General features: G+C 42.6%; 1 pseudogene; it reads left to right on the top strand.

Moving 5' to 3' along the window:
- The first annotated feature begins 486 nt into the window (after window positions 1–486).
- On the top strand, window positions 487–586 carry LOC127109203 (uncharacterized; annotated as a pseudogene).
- Window positions 587–14,031: the final 13,445 nt, after the last annotated feature.

Below are 14,031 nucleotides of genomic sequence, written 5' to 3'. Positions count from 1 at the left end.
GGTGCGTATAAAGCATTATTACTCTTATATGAAAAGTTTGGATGGTTCTTCCAATTTGGGTTATAGGTATTCGAATAGGGGCTTCCTTGAGCATAGTTTACTTGCTCTGCTTGGATTCCAGTCAAGAGTTGACATTCCGCAGGAGTGTGGCCTTGGATTCCACAGACCTCGCAATTCTGAGTTATAGCAACCACGGCGGCTGGAGGTGATATATTTAAACTTTCAATTTTCTGGACCAAAGCATCCACTTTTGCATTGACGTGATCAAGGTTACTTATCTCGTACATGCCAGTTTTCGGTTGAGGTTTTTCCACCGTTGTTCGTTCGGTTCCCCACTGATAGTGGTTTTGGGCCATGCTCTCGATAAGCTGGTAAGCATCAGCATAGGGTTTGTTCATTAGTGCACCACCTGCAGCGGCGTCTATTGTTAACCTTGTATTATATAAGAGACCATTATAAAATGTGTGAATTACTAACCAGTCTTCCAAACCATGGTGTGGGCAAAGTCTCATCATGTCTTTGTATCTTTCCCATGCTTCGAAAAGAGACTCGTTGTCTTTCTGTTTAAATCCGTTTATCTGGGCTCTTAACATAGCTGTTTTGCTTGGCGGAAAATATCGGGCAAGAAAAACTTTCTTCAACTCGTTCCATGTGGTGACTGAGTTGGAAGGAAGTGATTGAAGCCATCTCCTAGCGCTATCTCTTAAAGAGAAAGGAAAAAGACGAAGTCGAATTGCCTCTGAAGTGACACCATTAGCTTTAACAGTATCAGCGTATTGGACAAATACGGATAAATGAAGGTTTGGATCTTCGGTAAGATTTCCAGAGAATTGGTTCTGTTGCACAGCCTGCAACAGCGAAGGTTTAAGTTCAAAGTTGTTTGCTTCGATCGCGGGCGGAGCAATACTTGAATGCGGTTCATCTTGCGATGGAGCGGCGTAATCTCTAAGAGCACGAGCTGGTTCTGCCATCTCGGGTATCGAAGGAAAAATGTTTTTGAAATCAGGAAGTTCTACAGGAGGGAGATTGTTCGCAGCACGATATTCCCGAATTCGTCGTAAGACTCGGAGATATAGTTCGATATCGTTGATTCGTAAATAGAGCGGTTCGCCTTGTGAGCGAGTGCGTGGCATACAAATCAACGAAAGAAAGAAAATAGAAGAAAAAGAAACCTTAGTCTCTACAGCGTAACGGAAGAGTTACGATATCGATTGAATAAAAGTCCCCGGCAACGGCGCCAAAAACTTGATCGCTCGACTGGGTGAGTCGAGAATGGGATACAAACTGCAAGTGCACATTTCTATCGCGTAGTTTTAAAAGATATCGATCCCACAGGGACTTATGAATCGATATACCGTTATCTAAGGTTACTACGTAAATCTAAGGTGAAAATGTTTGATTGTTTGGGGAAAAACTAAGAGCTAAACTAATATCTAGATTAAATATAAATGAAACGGATATCGGTATGTAGTTCGTCAAAACTAGGGAATCAAGTCTTTGTCGGTTTCTTGGTTTTAAAATGAATCGTTTCGGTTAACTTTATTGGTTAAAGGTTTTATCTCAAACTCTCGCTCTGTTGAATAAACCATGATTTTATATTAATGTAGCTGTCACTTATAATTAAGTCAAAAACCATATTTTGAAAACAATAAAGTTGCAGAAACTCCTTTTAAGAAAATACTGACCGTTTTAAACACCCTTATCTCAAACTCTCGCTCTGTTGACTTAGGTTATATAATCAAATCCAAATGCTTAACTCTCGTCCTCACATTCAATCTTTAAAAATACTTTTTGGAAAAGGTCAGAATTTAATTAACTCTAAAACTTGCTCTCGCCCTGATCTAGAATTAATGCCTAACTTACACTGTCCAGTTAAAATCTCAAACTCTCGCTCTATTGATTTTAACTTCTTTATGTCTTTTACTTTTGTAAAAAATCTTGTTATTAAACCTGTAAGTTGAGACCGTAAAAAGATTGATTTTGATTTTAAGTTTAGATAGACCTGACTCAGTCTTGATCCCTTATTCTGCTTACTTTACATACCGATACCTAGGCAAATTAGCCAGACATGCTAAATAAATAAGAATTTATATCATGCATAAACAGACTCATTCCAGGCAGATAATATAGATAAATAATAAAACAAAATATTAAATAATGATTAAAGAACCTGAATGCGTAATACAGTAGTCTTGAACACTCCACCACAAGCCGGTGGGATTTGTTCTTCGATTCTTCAATTAAACAATAAATTAAGCCAAGGAAATAAAACTAGAATATAACGTAAGGTTAAATCCAGTATAAAGTTGCACAATAGTTTCCGGTGTAGAAACTATTATGCGAAAAATATCTAAAAGCTAAAACGGGAAAGGTAAATTTGCAAGGGAAAAAGAATGTAAAGCTTGCAAAAGAAATAAATAAAATAAACAATGCTGGAAAAGAAAAATAAGCAAAAGCTAAAACAGAAGGTTTGAACAGCTTCGGCAGAGTAGACGGCAAAAGAGGGGAGAGGAAGCGGAACCCTTTTAGGTTTCTAATGTAGCTATTTATAGTAGTGCTTCTAACTGCTTTTTTGTTTCCCACGAGTCTTCAGCATGGCTAAATACACGGCGCGGGCATAGGACACGAACTCTCTCAACGTCTCTTCAATTCTTCTAAGGGCGTGACTTGCGCCAAAAAGCTAGTGGAATGGTGTGACGCTCGTCACACCATGTGTGACGCTCGTCACAGGGGTGCTTTTAGTGTGACGCCCGTCACAGGCACAACGTGCGCTTTCCTTGGGCTGGGCTTGGTCTTTGATATTTGTTTCCTTTTTACTCCTTTCTACACCTCCTTTTCTTTCCTTTTTCACTCTTGCTTCAAAATGGATACCTGACATAAATAGTGTCATACCCCAAAATTTGCCCATTAATATTTCAAGACATTTCAGGGCACTCCGACTCATTTTATGACACTTAAAGGAACAAAGGCCCAGTTCGCGAATGACCCAAACTCGCTACACGCTCACCTAGTGATAATATGAAAGTGGTTTATTTGGAAGCGGAGGAAAAGGGGTGCAAAAAGAAAGAAAACGAACCAAACAGCAAAGCCCAACCCAAAGTACAAGAACACGGGTGTGGCATCTGTGACGAGCGTCACAGAGGCTGTGACGAGCGTCACGCCTACCCCTGTGACGGGCGTCACACATGGTGTGACGAACGTCACACCGTTCCCCTACTTTTTGGGCGCAGATAATGCTTCGGAGACTTGAAGGTCCGTTGGGCCCTAGATCCACGCGCGCGTTGAAGACCTTTTTTGGCAGCAGGCATGACCTAATGACAACAATATAAATAGCCACCTTGAAAACCTAAAAAAGGGGAGCTTTTTCCGAGATTCTTTTTCCTTTGCCGTTTTCGCCTTTGCATTTTTTTTTCTTCTTTTCCAGCAGCTTAGGCATTGTGTTTTACAAGTGCTACACTATTTCTTTTGCAATTCCGGATTCCCTTTTGGTATTTAGTTAATTCTTTTCGTACAATAGTTTCTACAACGGAAACTATTGTGTGCCTTTTTACCGAATCTAATCTTACGGCGGCAGCAAGGTCACCTCCGCTCAATTCTATCCGATCGGCCAATTCAAGGTTGCGACTCAATCGCAAACAGGTTTGCGTTACTACTATCGCTTTATGTTCCTAATTCACATGTGATATCATAATTGAGATTCATAAATATATTTGAGGCTTTGCATGTAACTTAAGTATGCCAAGTCAGTTCACCGTATGACAGAACTGGCGACTCTGCTGGGGAGTAATAAAGAGAGGTCCATCTTAAAAAAAAAAAAATCATTTATGTTTTATTATTCCTTCTTTTAAGGGGGGCTTTGAGTGAAAGATCCTACACCCGGATCTAGTGTACCTTAGGTAAGTAGCAATAGATCATCGCGACTATCCGGCGTATACTGGAATGGTTAAAATGATAGCTACGGTTAATGTGACACTTTGGTTGTCCTGATGGTCCTCATGTTATTTGAGGAAAAATTTGGCTTCCGCGTGGTGTCATCAAAGCATTAACCAGACCTTTAGAACCCTAATTGACTTATCCTAGCCATTAGAAAGTAGTGAGATAACTGACTTCGGTTCCGATTGAGGTTGGTTGATACTCGATACTACACTCTTTGAGATTGGACTTTAGGGAAGCTTCGGTCAACCACCTGGTGTCGCACTGAAGTGGACCTAAAGAAAGGTCGATGATCTGAGATCCTTCTAGAATCCGGTTACTATTCTAGGACAGGTTGAACCAACCAAACTTCAGTGGGGAGGGTACTTACCTATGGAACTCATGCAAGCCTTAAAACCTAGGAATGATGGTTGTGTGACTTGCTTGTGCTTGTTATTTATTTAACCTCATAACATCATAACATCATAACCTCATGACATCATAACATCATCATACTAACCATTTCAAGGACTTAGGAATTTAGCTTTGCTCTTTGAACAGGTTATGGCTTCCAGGAAGACTATCCGGATCAATCTTGTAGCAATCTCTCCTCAACTCAAGGATTTGGTGTCAGAACTCCCCGATCATGCTCAGTTCAACAAGAAACATGGTCATCTCCTCAATCTGGTTACCACTGGTTTCAAAGAAGATATGATGAGAGTCCTATTCCAGTTCTTCGATCCTAAGCATCATTGCTTCACTTTCCCAGATTATCAGTTGGTACCCACGTTAGAAGAATTCTCCCAGCTGCTTGGGATACCTATCCTGGATCAAATACCCTTCAGCGGTTTAGAAAAGGTGCCAAAGTCTGAAGAAGTTGCCGCAGCTTTACACATGACGAAATCTGACATTGAGACCAATTGGATAACAAGAAGTGGAATTAAAGGTTTACTCGCCAAATTTCTGATAAGTAAGGCCCGAGAATTCCTAAAAGTTATGAATGTTCATGCTTTTGAAGATGTTCTAGCATTGTTAATCTATGGTTTGGTGTTATTCCCTAATCCAGACCAATTCATAGACATGAATGCTATTAAGATATTCCTCACTCATAACCCTGTGCCTACCTTGCTTGGAGATGTCTTGCATTCCCTTTACACTCGTACTATGAAGAAGCAAGGGACTCTCATGTGCTGCGTACCATTGTTGTCTAGGTGGTTTATTTCGCACCTCCCTCAATCAGTCTTGAAGAATGATCAAAATCTGAAATGGTCTCAAAGGATAATGACACTCTCCCATTCAGACATCCGGTGGTGTTCTAACCTCAGAGAAAATGTTATCATCATCGACCGTTGTGGAGAATTCCCTAATGTACCCCTCATGGGGATAAGAGGAGGTATTACTTATAATCCTGCCTTAGCCCTACGTCAGTTTGGGTATGCCCGAAGAGATGGTCCACATGAAATGATTATTCAAGGTACAGTGTTCGACTATGACAATGACCCTCAAAATCTCCGTCAAAAGTTTGTACGAGCTTGGGGCATGGTGAAAAGAAGCAATTTAGGCAAGAAAAATTCTATTCCTATGGAGCCTTATCTCAGATGGGTCCGCGCCAGAGCTCGTGAACTTGTCATGCCATATCTTGCAGTCGGACCATTGATTGTTGAATCGGAGGTCGAAGGAGGTACTTCCCAGATCATTTCTTACCCAGATATGCCTACTGATGCTGAGGAATTGAAAAGATCCTGGACCCAGTTGAGAGAGGAGAGAGATACTTTCGAAGCTCAGTTCAATGCAGAAAGGAAGAAAGTATTAGAGCTCACCAGTCAGCTTAATGAGGAACGAAGACTCAATGCATATCTTCGCCCAAAAAGAAGTCATCCCTGGGAGATTTGAGATGTCATTGTATTTTACTATTATTCCTTTTGTAATGAACATTGATTAAAAAAGTAGCAATAAACATTTCTCTCTTGTTGGTGATTTATGCAAAGTTAAATTCCAAAAGTCCTTGAAAACATTTCATGCATTGCATCACATAACATAACATTGCATAACAGGTATTCTAAAGGACCATATTCTCACGGTCTGCCTCTTAAACAGAAAAATGGATCTCGAGCAAACTGTCAAAGATCTCCAGACTCAGAATGCTCAGTTCAAGGAGATGATGCTAAGCTTATCCAAGGGGCAGGAGGAACTGAAGGCTCTTTTGGCCGAAAAGAAGAAGGACAAGAAAGCTGTGAGCTTCATTAACCCGGGCAGAAGGCGTAAAGGACAGGCTACGGGAATCAAATTTGGAATCCCGAATGGTCCAGAAGAGGGGGCGGAAATTGATTCAGAGGAGGAGAATCCTGATTTCTCTAACCCTGAGGATGAAGATGAAGAGTATGAAAATGAACAGTACTCTCCAAGAGATGATAAGTACAAACTGCTGGAAGAACGCATGCTAGCCATGGAGGGTCAGAAGACACCTGGTCTGGATTTCGAAAGTCTGGGTCTGGTCTCCGATGTGACCATTCCCCGCAAATTCAAAATCCCCACTTTCACTAAGTATGATGGTGCGTCTTGTCCTCAGATGCATCTAAGGGCCTATGTGAGAAAGATTCAGCCGCATACCACTGATAAGAAACTGTGGATCCACTTCTTCCAAGAAAGTCTGTCTGGCACTCAGTTGGAATGGTATTATCAGCTCGAGAGCTCTGACATCCGCACCTGGACTGATTTAGCAACGGCTTTCTATAAGCAGTACCAGTACAATTCTGAATTAGCACCTACTCGGCTACAGTTGCAGAACATGGCCATGGGATCTAAAGAAAGCTTCAAAGAGTATGCTCAGAAATGGAGAGATTTGGCTGGCAGAGTCAAGCCCCCTATGACTGACCGAGAATTAGTAGACCTGTTCATGGGTACCCTGACTGGCCCATTCTACAGCCACCTACTGGGGAGTTCTTCATCAGGTTTCACTGAACTTATACTGACAGGCGAACGGGTGGAGAGTGGCATTCGGAGTGGGAAGTTACAGGCAGCTATTTCTACAAGCAGCAAAAAGTCCTACCATGGGAAGAATGAATCGAATGCGGTGTATGGTCAGAAGAATCCTAATAAGAAAAGTGGTGACCACGCCGTTGGAGCAGTGACGATCGCAGCACCGCCATCTCAGAACTTCCAACAAAGACAAGACAGACCAAGAAGGCAGTTCACCAGGATCAATATGACCTTGGCACAGGCACTGCAGGGAATGCTAAAGGCAAATTTGATCACCCTCAGAGATCCTCCTACAAATCCCAACACTTCCTCTTCTCGTTATAATCCCAATGCCAGGTGTGCGTATCACTCCGATAGCCCCGGGCACGATACAAACGATTGCTGGCCATTGAAGAATAAGATTTAGGATATGATCGAAGCTGGAGAAATTGAGTTCGAGCCTCCGGAAACTCCTAATGTCATCACTGCTCCTATGCCTAATCATGACAAAGCTGTTAACGCTCTCGATGACAATCCTCTCATCACTACTGTAGCGGACTTAACATCTCCTCTCCCGATCATAAAGAGGAATTTATTGCAAGCTGGTTTATTTCCAGGTTGTACTGAAGATTGCAATCTCTGCATACTCCGGCCCGAGGACTGTCTGAAGTTGAAGAATGGTATCCAACGACTGATGGACGATCGTACAATCCTCTTTGAAAGGGTTCCTAAGGCAGAAAACCCTATTGAAGAAGTATCTGTGATTGCAAGGTCCAAAGGTCCAGTAAAGATTACTGCTCCCAAAATGCCTGTAAAGATTATTGCTGAGCCCAGAGTAGCTCCCCTGATCATTACTGCACCTGGCCCGATCCCGTATTCCTCAAGCAAAGCTATTCCGTGGAATTATGGAGGTGATGTTTACATCCATGGCGTAAAGCAAGTTGGCAATTCTGCTAATCCTAATGACATTGTTGGGACTAGTAAAGTTACTCGAAGCGGAAGGATCTTCCCTCCAGAGATCTCACCTCCGGTTCCCGAAAACCGAGGAAAAGAACCAGTCAACGCTTCTCCGTCAGAGACACCGATCGAAGCTACTACTGATGACGTTGCCAAACGAGAAATGGAAGAAGTGCTGAAAATCATCCGCAAGAGTGATTTTGATGTGGTAGAACAGTTGGGGCATACCCCTTCCAAAATCTCGATGTTGTCCTTGTTATTGTCTTCTGAGTCTCATGCCAATGCCCTGATAAAATTCCTGAAGACTGCCCATGTACCTCAAGAGACCTCCGTCGATCAGTTCGAAAACTATGTTGCTAACCTGACTGTTGACGACGGCCTAGGTTTTTCCAATGCTGACCTGACACCAGTAGGAAAGAACCACAATAAGGCCCTGCATATTTCTATTGAGTGTAAGGGGATCACTTTGGCTCATGTGTTGATTGATAATGGCTCTTCCTTGAATGTGCTGCCGAAAGTCGTGCTCGATAAACTTGACTATAAAGGCATTGAATTGAAACCTAGTGACATTGTGGTGCGTGCTTACGATGGTGCAAAGAGTGTTGTCCACGGTGAAGTTATTCTCCCTATCAAGATAGGACCTCAAGTCTTCAACACTACCTTTCATGTAATGAACATTCGCCCCGCCTATTCCTGCTTACTGGGACGCCCTTGGATTCATGGGGCAGGTGCTGTAGCTTCGTCTCTCCATCAAAAGTTGAGATATCCGATAGAGGGTAAGATTGTCACTGTGTGTGGGGAAGAAGAATACATTGTCAATAGTGTGCATACCTTCAGATACGTTGAGATGGATGGTGAATTCTTCGAGACTCCAACTCAGTCATTTGAAGTGGTTTCTCCGCCCGATCCTGTCCTTAAGCCAACTCCCTGTGTGCCCAAGGTTATTCGTGCTCCTCCTGTTATGATTTCTCTGAAAGATGCTCAAGCTGTGGTCGAAGGTGGTGGCTGTACTGGCTGGGGTCAACTGATCAACGTACCGTACAAGTCTGACAAAGCTGGTCTGGGATTCGACTCTGAAAAGATGGTCAAAGATCAAATCAATGCTGTAGAAGATGCTGACAGTGATGGCGACCTGGATGATTGGATCTACCCAACAATTGGCGACGGACTCAATAATTGGAAGGCTGAAGACACTATCCCGATTTCCTTTAGTCAGGAGTAATTGTTATTGTCCGTTTAGTATTGCAAATCTTTATTTTTCAATTGAACCTCTTAAAGCATTGTGTCTACGCCCGGGGCACAATAGCTAATTTGTTAAGGGTTTTGTCATTTCATAAGCATATTCATATTCAATAAATCAATGGACTTTTTCGCATTCAAATTTGCGCTCTTTATTTTTTCCTGCCGTCTTTCGAACAAACTATGCTTTCTTACACACACTCACGTAACAAATTGCAGATCCGTATCCACTCTGGATCCTATTGATAATAATTCCGCTACTGTTCATTATGACTTTGAAAATCCGATCTACCAAGCCGAAGATGGAAGTGAGGAAGATTGTGAAGTCCCTGGAGAGCTTGCCAGATTGTTACTGCAAGAGGAAAGGATTATACAGCCGCATGAAGAGTCCCTCGAAATCGTAAACCTGGGTACTAAGGTAGACAGAAAAGAAGTCAAAATAGGAGCAGATTTGGAAAGTGGTGTGAAAGTAAGGTTGATCCAGATGTTGCACGACTATGTGGAGGTTTTTGCTTGGTCTTATGAAGACATGCCCGGGTTGGATACTAATATAGTGGTGCATCGGCTGCCTACGAAGGAAGACTGCCGTCCTGTCAAGCAAAAGGTTCGCCGCATGCGTCCCGAAATGTCTGAGAAAATCAAAGCCGAGGTTATGAAACAATTCAATGCCGGCTTCCTAGCCGTTACTTCTTATCCTCAATGGGTTGCTAATGTGGTGCCTGTGCCAAAGAAGGATGGTAAGGTGCGAATGTGCGTAGATTACCGAGACCTGAATAAAGCAAGTCCCAAAGATGACTTTCCACTCCCGCACATTGATGTTCTGGTAGATAACACCGCTCAACACAAAGTATTCTCATTCATGGATGGATTCTCGGGTTACAACCAGATTAAGATGGCGCCTGAGGACATGGAGAAAACTACGTTTGTGACGCAATGGGGCACGTTCTGTTATAAAGTAATGCCATTCGGTCTAAAGAACGCCGGGGCAACGTACCAGCGTGCTATGGTGGTTTTGTTCCATGACATGATTCATCATGAGATAGAAGTATATGTGGATGACATGATAGCTAGATCTCATACTGAAGAAGAGCATCTCGATCACTTATACAAACTGTTCGAGAGGTTGAAGAAGTACAAGTTGAGATTGAATCCAAACAAATGCACTTTTGGAGTGAGATCCGGTAAACTCTTGGGCTTTATTGTCAGCGGTAAAGGAATCGAGGTTGACCCGGCTAAAGTGAAGGCTATTCAAGAAATGCCAGTTCCCCGTACGGAGAAAGAAGTCAGAGGTTTCTTGGGACGCTTGAACTACATTGCTCGATTTATCTCCCACTTGACCGCTACTTGCAAACCCATCTTCAAGCTACTGAGGAAAAATCAAAAGATGATATGGAATGAGGAATGTCAAGAAGCTTTTGACAAAATCAAGAAATATCTCCAGGAACCTCCGATTCTGATACCACCAGTTGAAGGAAGACCTCTAATCATGTATTTGACCGTGTTAGAAAATTCAATGGGGTGCGTATTGGGGCAACATGACGAGTCTGGTCGAAAAGAGCATGCCATATACTACCTGAGCAAAAAGTTTACCGACTGTGAAACAAGATACTCACTGCTCGAGAGAACTTGTTGTGCTTTGGCCTGGGCTGCTCGCCGACTAAGACAGTATATGTTGAATCAGACCACTTTGTTGATTTCTAGGATGGATCCCATCAAATACATGTTCGAGAAGCCTGCCCTCTCCGGAAGAATACCGAGATGGCAGATGATCTTAACAGAGTACGATATCCAGTACACTACCCAGAAAGCAATCAAAGGAAGCGTGCTAGCTGATCATTTGGCTCATCAAGCGGTGGACGATTACCAATCTATGAATTTTGAGTTCCCAGATGAGGATGTCATGCTTGTTACTGATAATGGAAAACCTAAACCAGATGAAGGACCCGAATGGGGATCCCGATGGACTATGGTCTTTGATGGATCTTCTAATGCATTGGGCCATGGTGTTGGGGTTGTACTCATTTCTCCCGAAGGTTACCATACACCTCTCACGGCTAGACTATGTTTCCATTGTACCAATAATATGGCTGAGTATGAAGCATGTATTTTTGGACTCAAAGCTGCTATAGATTGGCGAATCAAGTTTTTGAGTGTGTACGGAGATTCGGCCTTAGTAATCAGTCAGATCAACGGGGAATGGGATACTAAACATCCAAATCTCATCCCTTATCGAGAGCAGGTGATGACATTAATCCCATATTTTGAAGAGGTAACATTTGAACATATTCCACGAGAGGAAAACCAGTTGGCAGACGCATTAGCTACCATGTCATCTATGTTCAGAGTCAGATGGGGCAGCGAAGCTCCCATGATTACCATCGGACGGTCAGATGAACCAGCTTACTGTTATGGACTTAACACTGAGAAGGTACAGGAGAAACCTTGGTTCCACGACGTAAGAAGATATTTAGAAGCTCAGGAATACCCTGAAGGGGCATCCATCAAGGACAGAAAATTCCTGAGGAAGTTCTCCGCTAAATTCTTTCTGAGTAACGGAGTGTTATACAAACGTAATCATGATTCGACTCTGCTTCGCTGTGTGGATAAAAAGGAAGCAGAAAGGATTATGGAAGACATGCATGACGGTATTTTTGGGACTCATTCTAATGGACATACAATGGCCAAGAAGATTCTGAGATCAGGGTATTATTGGTCTACCATGGAAGCGGATTGCCACCGTCACTCCAGAACCTGTCACAAGTGTCAGATCTATGCGGACAAAGTACATGTGCCTCCTGCTCCATTGAACGTGTTGACAGCTCCTTGGCCATTTGCAATGTGGGGCATCGATATGATCGGAGAGATTAAACCTACGGCTTCTAATGGACATCGCTTCATCCTCGTCGCTATTGATTACTTCACGAAGTGGGTAGAGGCAACCTCATTCGCTTCTGTCACCAAGAGTGTGGTGGCCCGGTTCATCAAGAATAGTCTTATTTGTCGGTATGGCATCCCTGAAAGGATTATCACTGACAATGGTACTAATTTGAACAACAAGATGATCACTGAGCTCTGCACGCAGTTCAAAATAAAGCATCATAATTCTTCTCCGTACCGGCCAAAGATGAACGGCGCCGTGGAGGCTGCTAATAAGAACATCAAGAAGATCATACAAAAGATGACAGTAACGTACAAAGACTGGCACGAGATGTTACCGTTTGCCCTTCACGGTTATCGCACTTCAGTACGCACTTCGACAGGGGCAACTCCTTTCTCTTTAGTCTATGGAACGGAAGCCGTTTTACCAGTGGAAGTCCAGATTCCCTCTCTAAGAATCATGAAAGAGGCGGGTTTAGATGAAGATGAATGGATTCAGACACGACTCGATCAGATAAATTTGATTGACGAAAAGAGACTTGCGGCTGTTTGTCATGGACAGATATATCAGAAGCGCATGACCCAGGCATTTAACAAAAGAGTCAAGAGACAGGTGTATCAAATTGGTGACTTGGTGATCAAGCGTATCATTCTACCCCAAGGTGATCCCAGAGGCAAATGGACTCCCACATACGAAGGGCCATTTGTAGTTAAGAAGGTATTCTCTGGTGGAGCCATGATACTTGCTACAATGGATGGTGAAGACTTCCCGCATCCTGTGAACGCGGACATAGTTAAAAAATACTACGCATGAAAAAGACCCGCTAGATCGACGTATCTAGGCAAAAGTAAGGGCATCCCGGCGAACCAAAAGGGTTCGGGCAAAAATTAGGGATATATATAAAAAAATGTACACCCGGCAAGTCGAAAACCTGAAAAGGTGGCTTGGGCAAAAAAGGGTATCCTGGTGGACTGAAAACCTGAAAAGGCGGTCCAGGCAAAAATTAGGGATTAAAGCGTATGACTATGTCCCGTTCTCAGTCAACTTTCATCCAAGTTCAAGGGACTGACCAAGCCAATCACTTCTATCCGACAGCAGGGGATGAGATGCTTGAAGACATAATGGCAGTAGTAGACTTAAAATCAATAGGACTTTTTCTGCATAGCTTTCTCTTTGTTTTTGACAATTTCCTCTTACTAGGATTTCTGTCTCCTTGTACACAATTTGCCTGTTTATAGGCCTTCTTTCAAAAATCAATACAACCCTCTTTCAAAAAAAGATGCTTTTGTTTTTTACTTTTCTGTTTTGGTTGCGTAAATGTCCATTGATTTAATTTGAATTAATATGTGCATTTGAATATGACCAATGTTTACCAAAATACATGCATAGAATAGCAATAGCAATTACTACCCTACTTCAGGATCAAGGAAAAGGTCTAATCATGCTTCCAATGAATCCACTACCAATTCTCTTCCCCCCAGCAAGCCTGTTTTTTTTCCCCAGAAGAAGTTGGCAGTATTCCCCGGCACAGCCAGCTATTCCCCAACAGAGGTCGGTATCATCAGACAGATTGATCATCTCGTCCATCCCCAGCCAGGCTCTGTTGAATATCTCTACCATCAGACAGAAATCAGAACCCCCAGCCGAGAGAGGGTCCTCAACACGAATATCTCCAATCAGTAGATGGGGATTTATTTTCCCCAGTAGAGTCCCCAAGCAGAACTTCTCATACGCATAACTCATTCATTACATCATTTCACAGCATACGCATGCATACAACATTCGCATTTATTTTCGAAAGCATAAAACATCTCATGCATCATGACATGGCATAAAGCTAACTTTTCTTTGCAGGTTAATTATCCTCCTGATATAGTCAAAGTAAAAGGCTCATTCAGGCAGACGCCTTTATCAATCACAGACAAGATTCAGATACATATTCCAGATGCAATTCATGGGAACATTCATTCTGACAACACTTCGATATCCTCCTAGCGATGGCATCTTTAAGCCCATCCCATACATTTATTGCGAGTACAACATGTACAGATATTATCAGATTCAGCCTAATGGACGGCTCAGTCTGC

This window comes from Lathyrus oleraceus, chromosome 7, assembly GCF_024323335.1.
Source record: "Lathyrus oleraceus cultivar Zhongwan6 chromosome 7, CAAS_Psat_ZW6_1.0, whole genome shotgun sequence".
Taxonomy (NCBI): domain Eukaryota; kingdom Viridiplantae; phylum Streptophyta; class Magnoliopsida; order Fabales; family Fabaceae; genus Lathyrus; species Lathyrus oleraceus.
Note: the sequence above shows the minus strand (reverse complement) of the source record. Positions and strands in the feature narration are given on the sequence as shown.